The sequence below is a fragment of the Salvelinus namaycush genome, chromosome 10 (assembly GCF_016432855.1).
Source record: "Salvelinus namaycush isolate Seneca chromosome 10, SaNama_1.0, whole genome shotgun sequence".
Classification (NCBI taxonomy): Eukaryota; Metazoa; Chordata; class Actinopteri; order Salmoniformes; family Salmonidae; genus Salvelinus; species Salvelinus namaycush.
The window spans coordinates 28395769-28421838 of NC_052316.1; the positions used below are offsets into that span (position 1 = coordinate 28395769).

General features: G+C 43.8%; 1 protein-coding gene across 5 annotated transcripts in view; it reads right to left on the reverse strand.

The window, feature by feature from the left end:
* LOC120054929 (circadian locomoter output cycles protein kaput-like) overlaps positions 1-24087 on the reverse strand; it is a 47338-nt gene extending 23251 nt beyond the window's left edge. For 4 of the 5 annotated variants that reach the window (XM_039002672.1, XM_039002670.1, XM_039002671.1 and 1 more), the window contains exons 1-3: positions 24002-24087; positions 2891-2957; positions 838-1072 (exon numbers count right to left, since the gene is read on the reverse strand). The gene's annotated coding sequence lies outside the window, so the exon portion shown is untranslated. The remainder of the gene's footprint in view (positions 1-837; positions 1073-2890; positions 2958-24001) is intronic. The other variant, XM_039002669.1, reaches the window with a different exon arrangement.
* Between the last annotated feature and the right edge of the window lie 1983 nt (positions 24088-26070).

Sequence of the window (26070 nt, forward strand, 5' to 3'; positions counted from 1 at the left end):
CTGGTGCACTTCACAAAATAGATGGCATCATGAGGGAGGAAAATTGTGTGGATATATTGAAGCAACATCTCAAGACATCAGTCTGGAAGTTAAAGCTTGGTCGCAAATGGGTCTTCCAAAAGGACAATGATACCCCAAGCATACTTCCAAAGTTGTGGCAAAATGGCTTATGGACAACAAAGTCAAGGTATTGGAGTGGCCATCACAAAGCCCTGACCTCAATTCTATAGAAGATTTGTGGGCAGAACTGAAAAAGCGTGTACGAGCAATGAGGCCTACCAACCTGACTCAGTTACACAAGCTCTGTCAGGAGGAATGGGCCAAAATTCACCCAACTGGGAAGCTTGTGGAAGGCTACCCGAAACGTTTGACCCAAGTTAAATAATTTAAAGGCAATGCTACCAAATAGTAATTGAGTGTATGTAAACGTCTGATCCACTGGGAATGTGATGAAAGAAATAAAAGCTGAAATAAATCCTTCTCTCTACTATGATTCTGATATTTCACATTCTTAAAATAAAGTGGTGATCCTAACTGACCTAAGACAGGGAATTCTTACTAGGATTAAATGTCAGGAATTGTGAAAAACTGAGTTTAAATGTATTTGGCTGAGGTGTATGTAAATTTCCGACTTCAACTGTGTGTGTGTGTGTGTGTGTGTGTGTGTGTGTGTGTGTGTGTGTGTGTGTGTGTGTGTGTGTGTGTGTGTGTGTGTGTGTGTGTGTGTGTGTGTGTGTGTGTGTGTGTGTGTGTGTGAGAGAGAGATAATATATATCTCACACAGAATAACCCACAGCCTCTATTCCTGAAGGGCAGCAGCACCCGGCCCAACCTTACCTCCTGTCTAACAGACTCTGTGGGAGGATGAGGAGTGTGGTGTAGGATGAAGGTCCACCCTATGTGGAGGCACTGTGGGGTCTGTGTGTCCCCTAGGGGAGGGAGGTAGTTACAAGAGTCACTGGGAGGATCCTTTGTCAAAGGCCAGCGGTTGTCAATGGCTCCTTGCTGAGCTGGGCATTCCGCCGTGCTGGGCTGTGGACGTACCACATGACAGCTACATCGGATGCTCTAACTAGTTACAAAACAGAAGACATTACATGAGTTAACCTGTAAAATGTTCTATTTACTCAATCCCAATTCAACCATAGACAAGAACCTACGGTACAGAGGCTATCTGAAATAAATGTATTCGATAAATGTTATATGGCAAAAATGTCACTTAGCATATCAGTGGGCTAAGCAGAGCTAGTGAGGGAAAAAAGTATTTGATCCCCTGCTGATTTTGTACGTTTGCCCACTGACGAAGAAATTATCAGTCTATAATTTTAATGGTAGGTTTATTTGAACAGCGAGACAGAATAACAACAAAAAAATCCAGAAAAACACATGTCAAAAATGTTATAAATTGATTAGCATTTTAATGAGGGAAATAAGTATTTGACCCCTCTGCAAAACATGACTTAGTACTTGGTGGCACAACCCTTGTTGGCAATCACAGAGGTCAGACGTTTCTTGTAGTTGGCCACCAGGTTTGCACACATCTCAGGAGGGATTTTGTCCCAGTCCTCTTTGCAGATCTTCTCCAAGTCATTAAGGTTTCGAGGCTGACGTTTGGCAACTCGAACCTTCAGCTCCCTCCACAGATGTTCTATGGGATTAAGGTCTGGAGACTGGCTAGGCCATTCCAGGACCTTAATGTGCTTCTTCTTGAGCCACTCCTTTGTTGCCTTGGCCGTGTGTTTTGGGTCATTGTCATGCTGGAATACACATCCACAACCCATTTTCAATGCCCTGGCTGAGGGAAGGAGGTTCTCACCCAAGATTTGATGGTACATGGCCCCGTCCATCGTCCCTTTGATGCGGTGAAGTTGTCCTGTCCCCTTAGCAGAAAAACACCCCCAAAGCATAATGTTTCCACCTCCATGTTTGACGGTGGGGATGGTGTTCTTGGGGTCATAGGAAGCATTCCTCCTCCTCCAAACACGGCGAGTTGAGTTGATGCCAAAGAGCTCCATTTTGGTCTCATCTGACCACAACGCTTTCACCCAGTTGTCCTCTGAATCATTCAGATGTTCATTGGCAAACTTCAGACAGGCATGTATATGTGCTTTCTTGAGCAGGGGGACCATGCGGGCGCTGCAGGATTTCAGTCCTTCACGGCGTAGTGTGTTACCAATTGTTTTCTTGGTGACTATGGTCCCAGCTGCCTTGAGATCATTGACAAGATCCTCCCGTGTAGTTCTGGCCTGATTCCTCATCGTTCTCATGATCATTGCAACTCCACGAGGTGAGATCTTGCACGGAGCCCCAGGCCGAGGGAGATTGACAGTTATTTTGTGTTTCTTCCATTTGCGAATAATCGCACCAACTGTTGTCACCTTATCACCAAGCTGCTTGGCGATGGTCTTGTAGCCCATTCCAGCCTTGTGTAGGTCTACAATCTTGTCCCTGACAACATTGGAGAGCTCTTTGGTCTTGGCCATGGTGGAGAGTTTGGAATCTGATTGATTGATTGCTTCTGTGGACAGGTGTCTTTTATACAGGTAACAAGCTGAGATTAGGAGCACTCCCTTTAAGAGTGTGCTCCTAATCTCAGCTCGTTACCTGTATAAAAGACACCTGGGAGCCAGAAATCTTTCTGATTGAGAGGGGGTCAAATACTTTTTTCCCTCATTAAAATGCAAATAATTTTATAACATTTTTGACATGCGTTTTTCTGGATTTTTTTGTTTTGTTGTTATTCTGTCTCTCACTGTTCAAATAAACCTACCATTAAAATTATAGACTGATCATTTCTTTGTCAGTGGGCAAACGTACAAAATCAGCAGGGGATCAAATACTTTTTTCCCTCACTGTATATTTTTAGTACAGAGCAGAGGTGAGCACTTACCGATCACATGGTTCGTCTGGAGCCGCTATGGTACTGGACTAGAAAAAATACGTTTTCCTTCAGGGATCTAAAATAAGAAAAAACACACAACATATACCCTGAAAACACACACATCCTTAAACCCTGCAACAGACACACACATAACCTTACATATAGACGTACACATAACCTTATATCCTTAGCGATGACACATGATGATGGAAAAGCTGATTAAACCGATCGCTGCAGCTGTACATAGCCCATCTGTAAATAGCCCACCCAATCTACCTACCTCATCCCCATATTGTTTTTATTTACTTTTCTGCTCTTTTGCACACCAGTATTTCTACTTGAGCAGATGATGATGTGCATCTATCACTCCAGTGTTAATTTGCTAAGCTGTAATTACTTCGCTACTATGGCCTATTTATTGCCTTACCTCCTCACGCCATTTGCACACACTGTATATAGACTTTCTTTTTTTCTATTGTGTTATTGACTTGTTTATTCCATGTGTAACTCTGGTGTTGTTTTTGTCAAACTGCTTTGCTAGATCTTGGCCAGGTCGCAGTTGTAAATGAGAACTTGTTCTCAACTAGCTTATCTGGTTAAATAAAAGGTTAAATAAAAAAAGAGCCAGAAAGGTCATGACAGCCACAAACTGACATGATAAAATCCTGGTTTAGACACAGGCCCTAGTCTCTAAACTAGTTAGGGATCCTAATAATGCCTACTTGTGCCAATGCAAGGACGTCAACAGTGGAGCTCGACTGACCAATATAAGTCTCTAATAGTGAGCTTTCCTAAAATGACCAGTATCATGATTAATTCCATTCTGACCCAACAGACTGCAATGCTTTCACACAAACTGGACTAATGCCTGGATAGAACAGACCATTAAAGTGAATGTTTTCCAACATGTTAAACTATGAACATATTTTTGGGAGAGAAAGACAGCGACCAAGAGAGACAAAGACAGACATTGGGGTGTGGTGGCTGTGGCGGAGTGTCTAGGTGAATGAGGGGAGTGCTGGGAAATCTATAGAGCATCTACAGATGGACTACCCAAATAAAGTGTGACCCCAAGTGCCTGAAAGGAAGGGGGAGGGGCATTGTCACAGCCCATTGACTTTCAGCTATGCCCATTTTTCTGCTCTCTGGACGTAACTTCAATGCAAGTAAAACTAAATGCATGCTATTCAATCGATCACTGCCCGCCCGTCCAGCATCACCACTCTGGACGGCTCTGACTTAGAATACATGGACAACTACAAATACCTAGGTGTCTGGTTAGACTGTAAACTCTCCTTCCAGACTCACATTAAGCATCTCCAATCCAAAATTAAATCTAGAATCGGCTTCCTATATCGCAACAAAGCATCCTTCACTCATGCTGCCAAACATACCCTCGTAAAACTGACCATCCTACCGATTCTCGACTTCGGCGATGTCATCTATAAAATAGCCTCCAACACTCTACTCAACAAATTGGATGCAGTCTATCACAGTGCCATCCGTTTTGTCACCAAAGCCCAATACACTACCCACCACTGCGACCTGTACGCTCTCGTTGGTTGGCCCTTGCTTCATACTCGTCGCCAAACCCACTGGCTACAGGTTATCTACAAGTCTCTGCTAGGTAAAGCCCCGCCTTATCTCAGCTCACTGGTCACCATAGCAGCACCCACTCGTAGCACACGCTCCAGCAGGTATATATCACTGGTCACCCCCAAAGCCAATTCCTCCTTTGGTCGCCTTTCCTTCCAGTTCTCTGCTGCCAATGACTGGAACGAACTGCAAAAATCACTGAAGCTGGAGACTCATATCTCCCTCACTAGCTTTAAGCACCAGCTGTCAGAGCAGCTCACAGATCACTGCACATAGCCCATCTGTAAACAGTCCATCTATCTACCTCATCCCCATACTGTATTTATTTATCTTGCTCCTTTGCACCCCAGTATCTCTACTTGCACATTCATCTTCTGCACATCTACCATTCCAGTGTTTAATTGCTATATTGTAATTACTTCGCCACCATGGCCTATTTATTGCCTTAACTCCCTTATTTTACCTCATTTGCACTCACTGTATATAGACGTTTTGTTTTATTTTTTTCTACTGTATTATTGACTGTGTGTTTTGTTTATTCCATGTGTAACTATGTGTTGTTGTATGTGTCGAATTGCTATGCTTTATCTTGGCCAGGTCACAGTTGCAAATGAGAACTTGTTCTCAACTAGCCTACCTGGTTAAATAAAGGTGAAATAAATAAAAAACAGATACATTTGACCTGCACAAGCAGCACGACACACAGGCTCTCACACCACAAACACATCACACAGAGAATGACGACTCTGTCCATAACATAAAATGTGAGGGTCTCTGTCGATAACATAAGGTTACAGGTTTAATAAATTCTCAACATGACCATGTATGTAACAGCAGCAGCAGAGTTTCTATCCACCTTATGTAACCTGGCAACAAGGGCGCCATCTGATTGGTCCAGAAACCGATGGGTTGGGCCAGAGCCAGAACACGTGGACAAGCAGCGATTTGAAAATTGGTCATTGGCTTTGATACTCATTGGTTAGAGATGCTCAAAAATCGCTGTTGACGCCCCTCGTCACCACAAACGACTTCAGTGATGGCCGTCTCACACTCAAGCATGTGGCAAACAACAGAGCAGCGGATGAAATTAGTGTCATCAGGCTATAAATAAAGTGCACAGAATTGAAAGATATGGTCATTTCATGGTGGGGAAAAACATTGAAAAATGTGTTTTCGTAGTAAAAGCACTCGGAAGCTGACATTAGCATAATTAGCATTCCCATAGAGTTAACACGGCAGGTTAGCTAGTTAGCTTTGAGACACAACAGATAAAATATCCTAATGTTATTTACATAAAACATTTCGGCACTGTTTGCCTTTTGTCATTGATATTCTGCGTTAACGACATTGTCCATTCAAGCATTGATTGGAAAAAAAATTGGCTAACATTTAAAATGTTTTCATAGTTTAACTTTAGTCCGTCCCCTCGCCCCGGGCGCGAACCAGGGACCCTCTGCACACATCAACAACAGTCACCCACGAAGCATCGTTACCCATCGCTCCACAACAGCCGCGGCCCTTGCAGAGCAAGGGGAACTTCAAGGTCTCAAAGCAAGTGACGTCACCGATTGAAAGGCTATTAGCGCGCACCACCGCTAACTAGCTAGCCATTTCACATCCGTTACACATACATTTTCCTCAACAGATAATAACATATTTCAAATTCTGTGCACATTATTTAATAGTTTTGACAAATGTATTTCATATTTTACAATGGTTTTGCTTGTGTGTCAATGCGCAGGAAGTTGAAAGACAAACGCGTTCAAAATAGCTCGGGTCAAGTGGGCAGGGCTACATAAGGTGAATATGGGTCACAGCAAGTGAATTGTGTCTCATCTCACCTACAGCTTTTGGAGGGGTAATCAGACCAAAGCAGAGAGCACTGTTTCATTCATACACTGTTCTTTTAAAAGCTGACAATCACTAAAACTTTGTCAACACTGAAAAGAGTGTTGACAGTGTTGACAGTGGGAAAAGACATGCAGACAAAGCATGATGTGAGAGCAAAGGAATGATAGGAAGTAGGGTTAATAGCAACATTTCTGTTTCCTTTAAAGCAGCAATAGTTGCAGTAGCAGCAGGAACACAAGCGGTAGCTGCAGCAAAAAGCTGTGCTTGTATAACTGCACTCAGTGCTTCACTGACCTGCTGACACAATGACCTACTTTCTTCCTCCTTCCCCTTTATACTTCATCACAGCTCCACAGGCAGCCAATAACAGAGCACTTTCAGTCACCGTAAAACCCTGAACAGCCAACCAGTGAGCAGAGTATGTCACCATGAGCCCTGAACAGCCAATCAAGTCCCTAACCGGCATTTTACAACATTTGGAAGCCAATCACACAGTAACCAAATGCATCCTGGCTTCCCCGGGGCAGTAGTGAGACAAAGGAACTACGAAAAGAAGAGAGGGAGACTCGGAGAAGAGAGGGAGGGAAATGGAAAATGAAGTGGTGGAAGGGAAAGAGAAATGTTTAAAGCAGCCACTCAAATCACTGACGCCGCAAATGTTCTCTTTCTCCCTCATATACACCCGAACAGATAAATACACCTCCCACACAGAAGCCCCTTCATCATTTCTCAGTAGCCTCAAATACATAGCTTCTCGCACTCACAAAATCTCACTCCAACACTTTCTCACCATTTCTACACACACAAATTGTGCTGATGTGCTGTGCGTGAAGTGGATCCTCGGTGCCGCTTGTCATCACGCACTCATAGCGACGGTGCCCATCGGCAACGCCATAGCAACCGCCCGCGCCATACAGGGTAAAAATAGCCTAGCTGAATTCCTCTACAGTTGAGACTCCATCACCGAGTGAGCCTCCCCTATTCTATAATAGAGCAGAGAGAGAATCCCTTTATATCTGGCTGAGGCTGCCCTATGATGGTCTAACTACCGCAGAGAGTACCTACCTCCATCACAGGATGCTGCTCGCAAGCAGTCTAAACCATCCATTACCGTTTGAGTGTTCCGTAATGCTATAGAGAAGAGACTGTCCCCATACGTGTGCTTTCTATGTTATATTAAAAACAGGGAGTTTCTACTGTATATGAGAGATAGAGAGACTCAATCACCAAGCATGCCCACCCCCCTGCCATTATACAGCAGAAACTCTTTCCATCAAGGAAAGTGCTTTCCCCATTCTGGTCTAGAAGCATTGTGAAAAATAAAACAGGGTTAAAATGAATATAGCAGGGTAAACAGAGCAGAACAAAGAAGGAATACAGAAAATAAAGGTAAGGAAAACAGAACAAAAAAAAAACGTACCTAGATTAAACAAAAAAATCTGATCCGGATCATATGGACCTTGGCATACAGAACGGGTCCTCTCTAAACTGAGCCTAAACCTGTATGTACCATTCCTGACACAATGAGGACTTGTGGTCCATTTATTAGTGAGTGGGTAGGATAGCCCGAGTGTCAACGTCTGAAAAGTAGCAGCAGGGAGCTTACAGTAGGGATGGGAAAAATGAGTCCGCCATAGCCATAGAAACGGGTCCATCGGCTCGCATCGCCAACATTTAAAACCTTCAGACAATAAACTGGATTAGAGGTTCTGCTCTATGGCTGCGTTGACACAGGCAGCCCAATTCTGATTTTTTTTAAATCACTAATTGGTCTTTTGACCAATCAGATCAGCTCTGATATGATGTGAAATAATCTGATGTGATTGGTCAAAAGACCAATTAGTGGAAAAAAAGATCAGAATTGGGTTGCCTGTGTAAACACAGCCATTGTGGCAGAGAATCCCTCATTAATCTAATGCAGTCAGAAACCACCAACGAGCATCAACACATTCACTGCTGGGAACTGCAACCAAATACACATTTACACACACTTTGCATATACACCATCTTTCTCTCCCGCTATCAGATCAGAGGCTGCACCTCTCCCTGTTAATCACGCTCAGAAAATAAGAGAGGGTGTGCCTGCTACAGTGCACACTGTGGTTAATGGCTTCTAATTAGTAGGCTGACATTTCCAAGAAAACAGAGAATACAGTGGATTTCTTGGTAAGTGAAGTTACTGACAAATAGCAGCAGGCTTGATTCTTCTGATGGTCATTGACCCATACTGTAGCTGGGCTTAGGCTAAAGCCTAGGTCTGGAGCTATTCCTCTATCCATGCTGCTGCCCAGTGCCCTGCCCACCCCAGCCAGTCTCTCCACCACTGGGCAGCTGAAGCCCCCCAGAGCTGGGCAGCCAGCTGTGTTACACCCAAGAACATGCATCCGCAGCCCCGGGCAGCACAAAAGGAGTCTTTGCTTGCATGTGTCCCATAGCCCACAGACAGGAATGTCTGAGAGTAGAGCAGCGGTTTCCACTAGCAGCGGGAGAAGGGAGAGGCTGGCAGGGGTCCCGCCACTGTCCCACAGGGGCCTGAACCATACCAAGGGCCCCGCACTGCAGCCAACTGGATCAGTGGGGTTTAAAAAAAAAGAGAGAAAGAAAGAGGGGGAATGAGCACTGCCAGGCCAGCATTTACATTACATTTTAGTCATTTAGCAGACGCTCTTATCCAGAGCGACTTACAGTAGAGTGCATACATTTGATTACATTTTACATACTGAGACAAGGATATCCCTACCGGCCAAACCCTCCCTAACCCGGACGACGCTATGCCAATTGTGCGTCGCCCCACGGACCTCCCTCAGCAGCTCCCTGCTGCTACTTTCCAGCACATGAGAGGAGGAAATTAAAAGATGCCATGCCAACTGCACACTGGTCGCCACATACCCCCATATGCATCATGAGTGTTGGCCTACATGAGCGTTTTTCTCTGTATGTGAAAAAGTCCTGCAGACACGCCTGGTCCAAAGGTTGTCTTTATTGGCTGGGGTCAAACAGACTAACAAAAACATTTCCGATTTCACAGTCACCTGCTACACTAGTTTGACTCAACAGACAACAGAGTCAACAAACACCTCACCTACTGCACACACATATGGCAACAAAACCTCCGACACTGATTCTCAACACGGGGGCCCCACAGGGGTGCGTCCTCAGTCCCCTCCTGTACTCCCTGTGTACTTGGGCACGCCCCCATCCTCAAATCTAATTTTATTGGTCACATACACATATTTACCAGATGTTATTGCGGGTGTAGCTAAATGCTTATGTTCCTAGCTCCAACAGTGCAGTAGTATCTAACAATTCACTAATCTAAAAGTAAAATAATAGAATAAAGAAATATATAAATATTAGGACAAGCAATGTCAGAGTGGCATTGGCTAAAACACAGTAGAATAGAATACAGTATACATATGAGATGAGTAAAGCAGTATGTAAACATTGTTAAAGTGACTAGTGTTCTATTATTAAAGTGACCACTGATTCCATGTCTATGTTTATAGGGCAGTAGCCTCTAAGGTGCAGGGTTGAGTAGCTGGGTGGTGGCCGGCTAGTGATGTCTATTTAACAGTCTGATGGCCTTGAGATAGAAGCTGTTTTACAGTCTCTCGGCCCCAGCTTTGATGCACCTGTACCATCCTCGCCTTCTGGATGATAGCTGGGTGAACAGGCAGTGGCTCGGGTGGTTGACGTTCTTGATTATCTTTTTAGCCTTCCTGTGACATCGGGTGCTGTAGGTGTCCTGGAGGGCAGGCAGTGTGCCCCCAGTGATGCGTTGGACAGACCGTACCACCCTTTGGTGAGCCCTGTGGTTGCAGGCTGTGCAGTTTCCGTACCCGGCGGTGATACAGCTTGACATGATGCTCTCAATTGTGCATCTGTAAAGGTTTCAGAGGGTCTTAGGGGCCAAGACAAATTTCTTCAGCCTCCTGAGGTTGAAGAGGCGAGTACAGGAAGGGGCTGAGCACACACCCTTGTGGGGCCCCTGTGTTGAGGATCACAAAGTGGAGGTGTTCTTTCCTACCTTCACCATCTGGGGGCGGCCCGTCAGGAAGTCCAGGACCCAGTTGCGCAGGGCGGAGTTCAGACCCAGGGCCCCGAGCTTAATGATGAGCTTGAAGGGTACTATGTTGTTGAATGAACAGCGTTCCTACATAGGTATTCCTCTTGTCCAGATGGGATAGGGCAGTGTGCATTGCGATGGTGATTGTATCGTCTGTGAATCTATTGAGTCGGTAAGGGAAATGAAGTGTGTCTAGTGTGTCAGGAAAGGTGGAGTTAATATGATCTGTCATGACGTTGGCCTTTTGGGGGAGGTTTATGACCCCATAAATACCTTTCCCCTTTTCTCTCTCTCTACTCTATAGAGTTGACTCTTGTAAAGCCTTTGTAACAAAGAGAGTCTGGTAACATCAAAAGGTGGGAAATGGAACCATATTTCAGTAATTCAACCAGTTAAAAATATGCGTTGGTACTTAATGAATATATGATCTCAGATCAGTTGTTGTCTGAGCCATTACTACTAATGACAGGATGACATAAACTATCTTGGAAAGTCGACACATTCTAGTTATCAGATTCACATGGAATTGTTGTGCAATTTAAATGTTTAAATATGAAACTATTTGTGAAAAGATGAAATGTAATTTTAGCTTCTTAAATGAGAGAACGGTTTGTCATAGAGAAACTCTGCTCACTCAGAGGCCCCGCCCAAGTGAACAGACATTGGTTGTAAACTATGAAACACGCCCTTCTTTCACCACAATATAAACCCGTTGACGAAAATTCAACTTTCTGTTCCAAGGACGTGAGGACTTGCGGTCCTCACGTTGAAAGGACAAAGATCACCTACAGAACTAAGCCAACCTCAGCGTGAGCTCTGTTTGAACGACAAGAACCTAACGAAAATAGCATCGAATTTCAACGTGAAGATGACGATCAACACGCCGAAAGGATGAATTTCGACTATACCAGCCAGAATATAGCACGAGCTTAAAAGTATGGCAACCTGGTATGAACTTTGAACTCTGATTCACTCCAGAAGTGATACCTCCTAGCCGTTGAGTTAGCAGCAGCCGCTGTAAACGTGGGATGGGAAAGGACGGACGACGTATCCAGTCTAATACACACAACGATACTACAACGTTTCCAGTTTACCACCAGAGACATTCTTCAGAGGACAAGAGATCCATGCTGAACAACCCGGCCGATCTACGACCAATCTACCGAAGCGCAGCTCAGAGTAAATATTTATTGCATTTTCCTTTTTCAAATGAGCGGTTATTTAGAATGCATAAGATACTGTATTTACGATAGCATAGCTGCCTACGGCCCGATAGAGATCGATAGAGATATTTTTGTTCCTCATTCTTCCCGCTCTTTCATTCAAAACCCAACCCCCTTTCTTTGTGTAACCAGCCGTCATATCTGTTCCGTCCGCTAGGGACGTTTTCCTTTATGACATAATTTGTAATCAATGTATGATCCATTCTGTGTAGATGTAATTATGTGTGATTAGTTAGCTATTTAGTAAATAAATAATTAAACCAAATTTTGTATTGCTTATTCAACTTGTTAGCCAGGGTTCGAATTTACAACTTTCAGATGGGACTGAATAAGGTGAGGATTAAATATTGACTGCTACTGATGTAAACGATTACTAGGTCTTTAAGAGTTTATTCGGATGATAACAGCTCTATAAACATTATTTTGTGGTGCCCCGACTTTCTAGTTAATTACATTTACCTGATTAGCTTAGTCAGGTAATATTAATTACAGAGAAATTATTTTATAGAATAGCATGTCATATCACTTAATCCGGCATAGCCAAAGACACAACAGATCCTTAACTAGCCTTTCAAAGCACTTCATAATGACAGAAGTGAGTGCTTCGTGGCGATAGTCATTTCGTTCAGTTGCCTTTGCTTTCTTCGGTACAGGAACAATTATGGACATCTTGAAGCAAGTGGGGACAGCAGACTGGGATAGGGAGAGATTGAATATGTCCGTAAACACTCCAGCCAGCTGGTCTGCACATGCTCCGAGGACGCGGCTTGGGATGCTGTCTGGGCCGGGTTAACATGCCTTGCGAGGGTTAACACGCTTAAATGTCTTACTCACGTCGTCCACGGAGAATGAGAGCCCACAGTACTTGGGAGCGGGCCGCGTCGGTGGCACTGTGTGATCCTCAAAACGGGCGAAGGCGTTTAGCTTGTCTAGGAGCAAGACGTCGATGTCCGCAACGTGGCTGGTTTTCCCTTTGTAATCTTGTGATGGTCAGTAGACCCTGCCACATATGTCTCGTGTCTGAGCTGTTGAATTTGAACTCCACTGTGTCTCTGTACTGACGTTTTGCTTGTTTGATTGCCTTACGGAGGGAATAACTACACGGTTTGTATTTAACTATATTCTCAGTCACCTTGCCATGGTTAAATGCGGTAGTTCGCACTTTCAGTTTTGCGAGAATGCTGCCATCCATCCACGGTTTGGGTAGGTTTTAATAGACACCGTAGGAACAACATCCCTATACACTTCCTGGTGAACTCAGTCACAGTGTCCGGGTAAACGTCAATGTTATTCTCTGAAGCTACCCGGAACATATCCCAGTCCGCATGATGAAAACAATCTTGAAGCATGTATTTCGATTGGTCGGACCAGACTTGAATAGTCCTTAGCACGGGTACTTCCTGTTCAAGTTTCTGCCTATAGGAAGGGAGAAGCAAAAGGAGTCGTGATCTGATTTGTCAAAGGGAGGGCCAAAGGGAGGGCCTTGTAGGAGTCTTGAAAAGGCGAGTAGCAGGGATCTAATGTTTTTCCTAAGCGAGTACTACAGTCAATGTGTTGATAGAACTTCAGTAGTGTTTTTCTCAAAATGTGCTTTGTTAAAATCCCCAGCACCAGTAAATGCGGCCTCAGGATGTAGTTTCCAGTTTGCATAAAGTCAAGTGTAGTTCCTTGAGGGCCGTCGTGGTATCAGCTTGAGGGTGAATATACATGGCTGTGACTATAACTGAAGAGTATTCTCTTGGAAGGTAATACGGTCGGCATTTGATTGTGAGGTATTCTAGGTCGGGTGAACAAAAGGACTTGAGTTTCTGTATGGTATCACAATCAAACCATGAGTAGTTAATCATGAAACATACACCACCGCCTTTCTTCCCAGAGAGTTCTTTATTCCTTTCTGCCTTGATGAACTGAGAACTCAGATGGCTGTATGGACGGGGACAGTATATCCCGAGAGAGCCATGATTCTGTATGTTACAGTCCCTGATGTCTCTCTGGAAGGAGATCCTCGACCTGAGCTTGTCTACTTTATTGTCCAGAGACTGAACATTAGCGAGTAATCTAATCGGAAGCGGTGGATGGTGTGCCCGCCTCCTGAGTCGGACTAGAAGTCCACCCCGAATACCCCTTCTCTGCCAGCGGCGTCTTGGAGCAGCCTCTGGGATAAGTTCAATTGCCCTGGGGGGTACGAACAAAGGATCCAATTCGGTTAAGTCGTATTCCTGGTCATCAACGGGATCACCGTGGAGACAGTCAAAAACATTAAGTTCCTCAGCGTACACATCTCCGAGGAGCTGAGATGGTCAAACCACACCAACACCATGGTGAACTAGTCACGACAGAGTCTTCAACCTCAGGATGCTGAAGAAATGTAGACTGTCTCCGAGGGCACTCCGTGTTCTACAGGGGCACCATCGAGAGCATACTGTCGGGCTGCGTCACAGCAACTCCACAGCCAGGGACCGCAAAGCGCTACAGAGGGTGGTACGCTCTGCCAAACACTGTCTGCATATGACAATTAAACTTCTAATTTAATAGCATCACAGCCAATGGTGATGATTATCAGGGATGTCAATTTATCAAAGGCACAATTTTCTTCAGTTTTGAGCCATTAATCCCAATACTTGTTGCAGAGTTTTCCCAAAAGGTTTGAATTTACCCTACAGATGACCAACTACAGCCCAGCAACAATGTATTCCTGCTGAGATCTACTCCATTAGGCCTAATGTTCATATCATCAAACTCAGTCATGGGGCTGAATGGAGGGAGGGTGGAAGGAGACATCAGTTCAGCGGTTGTCTGTCTGCTGTAGCCCAGACAGTGAGATCATTGGCTATAGGGGAAATTCCCACAGTTACAGACTGCTGAATGAGGAAGAGTGTGCTCTCTGGAGATGCAAGATACAGACAGACTGCTCTGGCAAAGTCATCAAGGAGCCCTCAGTATGTCCAAGCTTTCTAAGACTAGCCTACATCATATCAATACACCAACAACACAAACAAAAACAAGTACAAGTTCAACAGTAGACAATGACATCAACATCAGAAACAGTATTCAATAGATCTTTTACCTATTTATCCCAAGATAGTCAGGCTATCATTATTTTGTGTATATATATATACAGTATATCACAAAAGTGAGTACACCCCTCACATTTTTGTAAATATTTGAGTATATCTTTTCATGTGACAACACTGAAGAAATTACACCTTGCTACAATGTAAAGTAGTGAGTGTACAGCTTGTATAACAGTGTACATTTGCTGTCCCCTCAAAATAACTCAACACACAGCCATTAATGTCTAAACCGCTGGCAACAAAAGTGAGTACACCCCTAAGTGAAAATGTCCAAATTGGGCCCAATTAGCCATTTTCCCTCCCCGGTGTCATGTGACTCGTTAGTGTTACAAGGTCTCAGGTGTGAATGGGGAGCAGGTGTGTTAAATTTGCTGTCATCGCTCTCACACTCCCTCATACTGACTGGTCACTGGAAGTTCAACATGGCACCTCATGGCAAAGAACTCTCTGAGGATCTGAAAAAAAGAATTGTTGCTTTACATAAAGATGGCCTGGGCTATAAGAAGATTGCCAAGACCCTGAAACTGAGCTGCAGCACGGTGGCCAAGACCATACAGCGGTTTAACTGGACACGTTCCACTCAGAATAGGCCTCGCCATGGTCGACCAAAGAAGTTGAGTGCACGTGCTCAGCGTCATATCCAGAGGTTGTCTTTGGGAAATAGACGTATGAGTGCTGCCAGCATTGCTGCAGAGGTTGAAGGGGTGGGGGGTCAGCCTGTCAGTGCTCAGACCATACGTCGTACACTGCATCAAATTGGTCTGCATGGCTGTCGTCCCAGAAGGAAGCCTCTTCTAAAGATGATGCACAAGAAAGCCCGCAAACAGTTTGCTGAAGACAAGCAGACTAAGGACATGGATTACTGGAACCATGTCCTGTGGTCTGATGAGACCAAGATAAACTTATTTGGTTCAGATGGTGTCAAGCGTGTGTGGCGGCAACCAGGTGAGGAGTACAAAGACAAGTGTGTCTTGCCTACAGTCAAGCATGGTGGTGGGAGTGTCATGGTCTGGGGCCGCATGAGTGCTGCCGGCACTGGGGAGCTACAGTTCTTTGAGGGAACCTTGAATGCCAACATGTACTGTGACATACTGAAGAGCATGATCCCCTCCCTTCGGAGACTGGGCCGCAGGGCAGTATTCCAACATGATAACAACCCCAAACACACCTCCAAGACGACCACTGCCTTGCTAAAGAAGCTGAGGGTAAAGGTGATGGACTGGGCAAGCATGTCTCCAGACCTAAACCCTATTGAGCATCCTCAAACGGAAGGTGGAGGAGTGCAAGGTCTCTAACATCCACCAGCTCCGTGATGTCGTCATGGAGGAGTGGAAGAGGACTCCAGTGGCAACCTGTGAAGCTCTGGTGAACTCCATGCCCAAGAGGGTTAAGGCAGTGCTGGAAAATGATGGTGGCCACACAAAATATTGACACTTTGGGCCCAATTTGGACATTTTCACTTAGGGGTGTACTCACTTTTGTTGCCAGCGGTTTAGACATTAATGGCTGTGTTGAGTTATTTTGAGGGGACAGCAAATGTACACTGTTATACAAGCTGTACACTCACTACTTTACATTGTAGCAAAGTGTCATTTCTTCAGTGTTGTCACATGAAAAGATATACTCAAATATTTACAAAAATGTGAGGGGTGTACTCACTTTTGTGATATACTGTGTATATATACACTGCTCAAAAAAATAAAGGGAACACTTAAACAACACAATGTAACTCCAAGTCAATCACACTTCTGTGAAATCAAACTGTCCACTTAGGAAGCAAAACTGATTGACAATAAATTTCACATGCTGTTGTGCAAATGGAATAGACAAAAGGTGGAAATTATAGGCAATTAGCCAGACACCCCCAATAAAGGAGTGATTCTGCAGGTGGTGACCACAGACCACTTCTCAGTTCCTATGCTTCCTGGGTGATGTTTTGGTCACTTTTGAATGCTGGCGGTGCTCTCACTCTAGTGGTAGCATGAGACGGAGTCTACAACCCACACAAGTGGCTCAGGTAGTGCAGCTCATCCAGGATGGCACATCAATGCGAGCTGTGGCAAGAAGGTTTGCTGTGTCTGTCAGCGTAGTGTCCAGAGCATGGAGGCGCTACCAGGAGACAGGCCAGTACATCAGGAGACGTGGAGGAGGCCGTAGGAGGGCAACAACCCAGCAGCAGGACCGCTACCTCCGCCTTTGAGCAGGAGGAGCACTACCAGAGCCCTGCAAAATGACCTCCAGCAGGCCACAAATGTGCATGTGTCTGCTCAAACGGTCAGAAACAGACTCCATGAGGGTGGTATGAGGGCCCGACGTCCACAGGTGGGGGTTGTGCTTACAGCCAAACACCGTGCAGGACGTTTGGCATTTGCCAGAGAACACCAAGATTAGCAAATTCGCCACTGGCGCCCTGTGCTCTTCACAGATGAGAGCAGGTTCACACTGAGCACATGAGCACATGTGACAGACGTGACAGAGTCTGGAGACGCCGTGGAGAACGTTCTGCTGCCTGCACCATCCTCCAGCATGACCGGTTTGGCGGTGGGTCAGTCATGGTGTGGGGTGGCATTTCTTTGTGGGGCCGCACAGCCCTCCATGTGCTCGCCAGAGGTAGCCTGACTGCCATTAGGTACCGAGATGAGATCCTCAGAGCCCTTGTGAGACCATATGCTGACACATGCACATTTGTGGCCTGCTGGAGGTCATTTTGCAGGGCTCTGGTAGTGCTCCTCCTGCTCAAAGGCGGAGGTAGCGGTCATGCTGCTGGGTTGTTGCCCTCCTACGGCCTCCTCCACGTCTCCTGATGTACTGGCCTGTCTCCTGGTAGCGCCTCCATGCTCTGGACACTACGCTGACAGACACAGCAAACCTTCTTGCCACAGCTCGCATTGATGTGCCATCCTGGATGAGCTGCACTACCTGAGCCACTTGTGTGGGTTGTAGACTCCGTCTCATGCTACCACTAGAGTGAGAGCACCGCCAGCATTCAAAAGTGACCAAAACATCACCCAGGAAGCATAGGAACTGAGAAGTGGTCTGTGGTCACCACCTGCAGAATCACTCCTTTATTGGGGGTGTCTGGCTAATTGCCTATAATTTCCACCTTTTGTCTATTCCATTTGCACAACAGCATGTGAAATTTATTGTCAATCAGTGTTGCTTCCTAAGTGGATAGTTTGATTTCACAGAAGTGTGATTGACTTGGAGTTACATTGTGTTGTTTAAGTGTTCCCTTTATTTTTTTGAGCAGTGTATATATATATATTTTTAAATCAGGCCATGATCCCAAAACACTTACGCAACACCATTTTCACTTATTACCTGGACACATTCTACCAACGACTTTACTTCGGCAAACCCAAAGACCAGCATTGAGAAACCCATCCCCCAATAGGCTGCCACATAGCTAGATCAAATCTAAATTACAAATACACATAAACTAAATTCGTCACAGCGTTTATGCAGAAATTATTCAGACCGTCACACCAATGGTGCCAGTCTAAATGGAATCCTTGCATACAGACTGTACATTCCTCAAAATCCATGCAGCCTTTTTCCTCATCTCCTTACTTCCTTCACTTTAAGAGATGTCTTGTAAGGCAACTAACCCTCTGCAGACTGTGGTCTCAGCACATCCGCCTTGTTCAAAATGTCCACATGGAAAATAGAAAAACAAAGGCCAATGATAATCATACTCAAATTATATCAAGATTGCGCTGTGGTTTGGGATAGTCTACATGGTAGGAATATGAAACAGTTGTTACCTAACATTCTTGTGACATGACCCTCCTGAAGCTTCTCAAATGTCCTTGTGACCAGCCAAAGAAACAAACAATGTATCGTGCCAGAATTCAGTCTTTAGCAGGCAGAGACCCAGAGGGAATTGGATACTAGCCTAATACAATCCACTATTTGGGAAAACAGCCTCAAAACACCCATCACATTCTTTCTTGCTCTTAAGTCCGCAGTTTTGGTTTATATTAATCCAATAAGCTGTTGGACCGAGGATGGTGTTATGGTGTAGATTTGGGTTTCATTGGGGTTGGCTGTGGTGGACTGTGTATGTTTTCAGAGGACAAGGTGGTGCCATGTGAGAGAAGCGCAGTGCTGATGGTTCTGTTCTAGAACCGTCAGCCCAGAGAGTCGTCCTGCCTGCTCTGCTACTCCCAGAGGTTTTGATTAGAGATGAATCACAACTAAAACATCTGGGTCATCCTGAAGCTCCCACAGTAGTCACACACCAGTCAGAAACACACACAATCAATTCCAGTGCTATAATAAATCAAGGAAATTAGGCTACATTCTGATGAAAGCAAACTAATCCCTGTTTCCATCCTCTTTGCACAAAGACAGAGCCAGTCTGACAGCCATTACCACTGTAGAGGAGGGCACCACTTGAGTGGAGATCACATTCTACACAGAATATCCACCGTCACCACTGACATTTATGTCTGACCTAGGTAGTGCTAGACTAAAGTTAACCTACCCTCAAACTTCTAGCAATATACAAGGAAAACATAAGAGAAAAAGACATTAAACCCGACAATTTGAAGATGAAGTCAATGCTATATAAGAGCAATGAACTTCAACACCAAAGGATGAAATGGATGTGTTGTGCGTTAAAACAAAAGGCCAAATGATCCTTTCCAATAAGATGCTCATTAAATCAAACATTTAGCTAAAGGCTTGCTATTTCAGACGATGGTCAAAGACGTGACATATTGTGTTGTCGGTGACGAAAGCGTTGGTGCTCTGCTATAACAAAGGCTGTAATTTCAGGCAGCACCACAATAGCGTACAAATGCCAGAGACAAGCTTATGCTAGTAGAAAAAGCCATCTGCGTCCATTGCTTCCTGAACATCATGACACAGAGTGGTCAGTTCGCATCAAACGGTTGACAAGCATCCCAAGAAGAGAGGTGGTGTCCTACACTGAGTTAGACCTAGATACATTACTGGAAAAGACCACCTCTATACCTAAAAAGGGAACAGAAGTGTCAAGTAGGCTTATTGGAACGAGCTGGATTTGCATATCAGCCTCCATTCTACTGGAAGATCATAATGAAAATGAGTGTAAGTTCAGAGTAGCTACACAAGGGATGTGGGCTTACAGCCATACTACCACATGCCTGTTTCTATCTCTCCTCACTCTGCCACCTTTAAAAAGGACATTCTGTTTGTGTGTTTCCTCATTAATTATTTCCAACAGAGAAGTCATCACACCCCCACATCATGGATCAATTCCCGAACTCCACAGCTTATTATGTACACATTTCACAAAGGTTTGGATCGATTGTTTAACACTGCAATTGATTTCAAGACAGTCAAAGGTATTTTGCAGTGAAGAACTAATAACACGCTCCAAGATCAAAAGCCCTAAGGACATAATACTATCAGGCTGTAATGTAACTGTAGTCGGTGGGCATACGATCTGAGCTGCCATGCCCTGCTGCAGTGAATCAGCTGTCAGGTTCAGCTTAGAGATCCCTAGGCTGTTGTGTTGTGCTTCTTTAAAAGCAAAAGACTGGCAATCAACTAGCCAGCTAATTCACCCCACCTTCAAATCAATGGGACTTGCAACAGAGAGCATCCTGACTGGTTGCATCACTGCCTACTACGGCAACTGCTCGGCCTTCGACCACAAGGCACTACAGAGGGTAGTGCGTACGGCCCAGTACATCACTGGGGCAAAGCTGCCTGCCATCCAGGACCTCTACACCAGGCGGTGTCAGAGGAAGGCCCTAACAATTGTCAAAGACCCCAGCCACCTCAGTCATAGACTGTTCTCTCTACTACCGCATGGCAAGTGGTACCGGAATGCCAAATCTAGGACCAAAAGGCTTCTCAACAGCTTTTACCCCCAAACCATAAGACTCCTGAACAGGTAATCAAATGGCTACCCGGACTATTTGCATTGTGTGCCCCCCCAAACCCCTCTTTTATGCTGCTGCTACTCTCTGTTTATCATATATGCATAGTCACTTTAACAATACATTCATGTACATACTACCTCAATTAGCCCGACCAACAAGTGCCCCCGCACATTAGCTAACTGGGCTATCTGCATTGTGTCCCGCCCCCCACCAACCCCTCTTTCACACTACTGCTACTCTCTGTTTATCATATATGCAGTCACTTTAACCATATCTACATGTACATACTACCTCAATCAGCCCGACTAACCAGTGCCTGTATATAGCCTCGCTACTGTTATAGCCTCACTACTGTTATTTTTCACTGTCTTTTTACTGTTGTTTTTATTTTTTACTTACCTATTGTTCACCTAATACCTTTTTTTTATTGCACTGTTGGTTAGAGCCTTTAAGTCAGCATTTCACTGTAAGGTCTACACCTGCTATATTCGGCACACGTGACAAATAAACTTTGATTTGATTTTATCTTGGCATCAAATGAACAACACCATACGTCACTCCATCTGAGGGCAGCTAATATTGTATGCCGGAGTCTAGGTGTCAAAATGCACCTCGCCTCAAACATATTTCCTTACTGTGCAGTTTCTAAGAATACAAGGTTTAGGCTAAGAAATAAACAGTGTACTATTTGGGGAGCGACTGACACACCTAACTTGGTCACGGTCAAACCAAAAGTCACTGTGCAGTTTCTAGAATTCAGACAACAGGCTACTGTGCAGCAGGTTATGGCTTCCTGCCCAATATTGTGTGAGAGCTGTGACGTGGCACCCAATGATGGTTTGAGGGAAGAGAGCTGCCAAGGGCCATAAAGGCCATACTCTGTGCAGTACTCAAGGACAACTTCTCCACAAACTCCCTAAACACAAACAACACTAAGGTCACTCAGACAAGTCACACAGACGCTGCACTAAAGATATCACAAGATGCAGGGCAAACTAGGTATCTCTAGTACTGTCAACAAAACAGATACAGCTCAGAGTGGATAACTATTAAGAATGATAAGAATGTGTATGCTCTGATGAAGGTCTTGCGACTGAAAGCTTAGCCTAATTAAATTAAATTTGTGCATTGATCCTGAGTGTGCGGAATCTTTATTCCATTACAGAATAGGAATTACTAACCATGGCCTGCCCTCAACTTGTTCAACCATAGAGCCACTGAACAACTTGTTATTTCATTTGCATGGTTAAATGGATGTTTCAGCATTGGTTACACGCTGCATCCGTCAGTGTAGATATTGGATCGGCATAAGTCAGAGGGCAACTTATCAATAACAGATGACGTATCCATCCTGGACTTGGCAAACATTGGCCATTGTTAGATGATACTGGGCAATTACACAGTAACTGAGTGCAGATGCAAAGTTTATTAACAATGACTGCACAAACAGTGCATCACTCTGTTACTAAAATTGTGTATAGAGTTGTATGGTTTGTTTAACTTTGCAATCATTGGTTTTTGTTTAACATACATTTTAAAGTGACAAATCTGAGTCTTGTGTCACAGTTACCTACCATGGAATTGCTTGTTTTACAGCTGATTAAGAAACATATCGGTATGTTTTCAAGGCTATCCAACACTACTGAGCATCACAGGAGCCAGTGAACCCAAATTGCATTTGTCAGGCATTCCGTGCATAAATAAACAACATTTGTAGCCTACATCAAGGCAGTAAAATAATAGAACGAAGATGGTCAGATAGTTCTAGTAACCCAATCAGTTGAGTAACCTAAAGCCATTTAGACTTTTACCAGTGGAATACATTGTAGCCGAGTCAAAAGCCATATACACTGAACAAAAATATAAACTCAACGCGTAGTGTTGGTTTCATGAGCTGAATTATTTATTTTTTAATACCAGAAATGTTCCAAATTTCTCTCAAAATCTCCACCAATTTGAGCATTGCTACTTTGCCAAGATAATCCATCCACCTAACAGGTGTGGTATATCAAGAAGCTGATTAACCAGCATGATCATTACACAAGTGCACCTTGTGCTGGGGACCATAAAAGGCAACTCTAAAATGTGCAGTGGTGTCAAACAACACAATGCCACAGATGTCTCAAGTTGAGGGAGCGTGCAATTGGCATGCTTGACTGCAGGAATGTCCACCAGAGCTGTTGCCAGAGAATTGAGAGTTCATTTCTCTACCATACGCTGAGGAGTATTTCTGTCTGTAATAAAGCCATTTTGTGGGGGAAAACTAATTCTGATTTGCTGGGCCTGGCTCCCCAGTGGGTGGGCCTATGCCCACCCATGGTTGCACCACTGCCCACCCATGGCTGCACCCCTGCCCAGTCATGTGAAATCCATAGATTGGGGCCTGATGATTTTATTTCAATTGACTGATTTCATTTTATGATGTGTAACTCAGTAAAACATTTGAAATTGTTGCATGTTGCATTTATATTTGTGTTCAGTATATATGCTCAAAATGTTGCTTACAAGATCCACTGTATCTGCTTACAACTATAAGTGTTCTGCATTTTTTTACCCATAGCCTACATTTTGTGTATTTTTCTCAAATGTTCCAAACTGCAGCTATTTAGTTGTTTACTGGCGCACAATGCTCTCCCTCATTCTATGAGCCAAAATCCGAGGTTCGAATTGTAACTGTAGCTCATTCTTGATTACAGTGTCCATTATGCCCATTGGCAGCATATCTGATCACTGACAAACCCATTCAAGCTCATGCTAAATGTTCATCCCCGTTATAGCCAACGGATTTCCTCTGCATAATATTGATTTGAATTTCTCACTGGATCAACCCGCTCGCTACGTTTACAGGTTGCGTCCGCGGAACCTAGGTGAAAATGTTCTGGGTAACTTGGATTTGTTTCACACGGGAGAGCCCAAATCCATGAGAAAGCATCCGATTGCACAGTAAAAACGTAACAATCGCATCCACAGCTACTGGCCACTTCGCTGCACAACCGCAGCGTTCAACCCCAAAATGAACATCGCTAGAAATTACTGTGAAACAGACGCAACTGTGCTGTCATTCCAAACGCGCACCCGAAACCAACTGCGCGTTTCATCACTCCAAAACAGGGGTCACTGCGAGCAACCAGGTTAAATATAGAAACAAAGTTAACACATTATGCGACAGATATATCAACAATATTACAGAAGATTGTAAACATACGAAACCCGGGGAATATTTAAACCTCAAAAACATCTGCGGCGTTCTGCTGCTCACTCTCCGGTATTTGTAGCCTAGATTATGAATGTGGGTCACCAGGCCTTCTGAATCAAGCAAACATAGCAGCAACAAAAAGACATCTCCGTTTACTCCTCTTCAATATGACTGCGTCCGCACTATGACAGGCGCGTTTCCAAATTATTGTGGATTTTGTCGGTAAAAATGTAATTCTTACCTTCTCTGTTCATCGGGATTTTCCTGCTCCTTGTTTTTCTGCGCTGGGTTGAACTGGAGTTGGATAAACAGCAGGGCCTACCGCGGTCTCCTGACGCGCATGCGCATTTTTACTGAGCATTCAATTTGGCACAATAAACTCATCAATATCCTACAAATATTGTAAGACGTTTGAGTGAATTATGTTTCGCTTAGATAATAACACAAAGCATATAGCCTAGCACAACAACCATAACCATAATAGTTTTGTTGTTGAATTATTATATTTTTGGAAAGAAGTAGCCTATAAATTTTCGAGGCACTTCAAAAAAGTGTTCTGCGTATAGGCATATATACGGAATTATTCACTTTAAAGTCAACATGGATAAATGGCTAATTTAGTATTTTATAGGAATATTAAATACAAAACCAGATGTTTTATATGAATCATATATATTCAATGATTTATTATGTTTCATAGTTTATATTAGTGGTTCATTATCTGTAAACTAAAAGGGTTACCATCACACAGCCAAACACATTTTTGTTTCTTCCATGCAATATTGTAAAGTACTGTTATTTTTTATATTCTTGTCATATTTCCTTTAATTTTATTATAGTTGTTGTGTATCTAGAACGGGTCTATTGCTGTGTTTATGTACTATCCGTGATATTGGAAGTTCCTAGTTCCTACTCGTAAGTTCACTTGAAAGACCCTTCAAGTCTGAATAAGTTAACAAGTGGGGAACAAAAGATGATAACAAATCCGTTTTAAACAACTACAGATATTAAGAAAGCTATATAAGTTAATTATAAGCAACGTTAGCTAGCCTATCAACCTTATCAAGATAGCTAAAGTCTTATTATAGGTTGAAGAATTGTTCCGACCAAAAGTACATGAATGAAACGAAGTCGTATTTCCGACATCACAGGTAGGAAATAGGAAGCTCCGACAAGCATATGAACGCAGCGCATAGCCTATCATTTGTTGCTAGTGAACACTTTTTCTCATAATAGCCTACCCTACAAACATTTTCTTCATGTAGGCCTATGTATACTGAACATAAATATAAACACAACATGTAAAGTGTTGGTCCCATGTTTCATGAGCTGAAATAAAAGATTACAGACATTTTCCACACACACAAAAAGCTTATTTCTCTAAAATGTTTGTTTGTTTGTTTACATCCCTGTTAGTGAGCATTTCTTCTTTTGCAATATAATCCATCCATCTGACAGGTGTGGCATATCAAGAAGCTGATTAAGCAGCATGATCATTACACAGGTGCACCTTGTGCTGGGAGCAATAAAAGGCAACTCTAAAATGTGCAGTTTTGTCACACAACACAATTTCACAGATGTCTCAAGTTTTAATGGAGCATACAATTGGCATGCTGACTGCAGGAATGTCCAATATAGCTGTTGCCAGAGAATTGAATGTCAATTTCTCTACTATAAACCGCCTCCAACGTAATTTTAGATAATTTGGCTGTACATCCAACCAGCCTCACAACCGCAGACCACATGTACCCACGCCAGCCCAGGAACTCCACATCCAGCTTCTTCACCTGCTGGATCATCTGAGTAAAATCTTTGAAATTGTTGCATTTTGCATTTATATTTTTGTTCATTAATAGAAATGTGCTTTTAGTTGTATATATACTTATCATAAAACAGAATGACAGCAAACACAATCCTTATTTTGCTATTAGATGGTGTAAACAACATGTTGGCTACTATGTTTGTTTCATGTGAATCCTTTTAAGAATGGTCAGGTTTTTGGCTACGCACGCGCTCTCTGAATTCCTGTTATACAAATGTTCCAGATCTTTGGCCTTCATGAGCGCTCACTGCGTTGGCAGAGTGCCAATTAGGTCAAACTCACGAGTCAACCAACCTTTACTGTGCGCGCGGGAAAATAGGTGCTTAGCAGCTGATGTGTCGTATCATTGGATTGTGCGTTTTCACAACAGGATTTACGTCAAACAGAACGTCCCTTTAAAAGTTGGGCACGAGCTTTAAATATTTTTGGTTATTTTATAGCTCAATGGTTCCTACAGTTAAAATTGAAAGCAATTTAAGAAAGGCTCC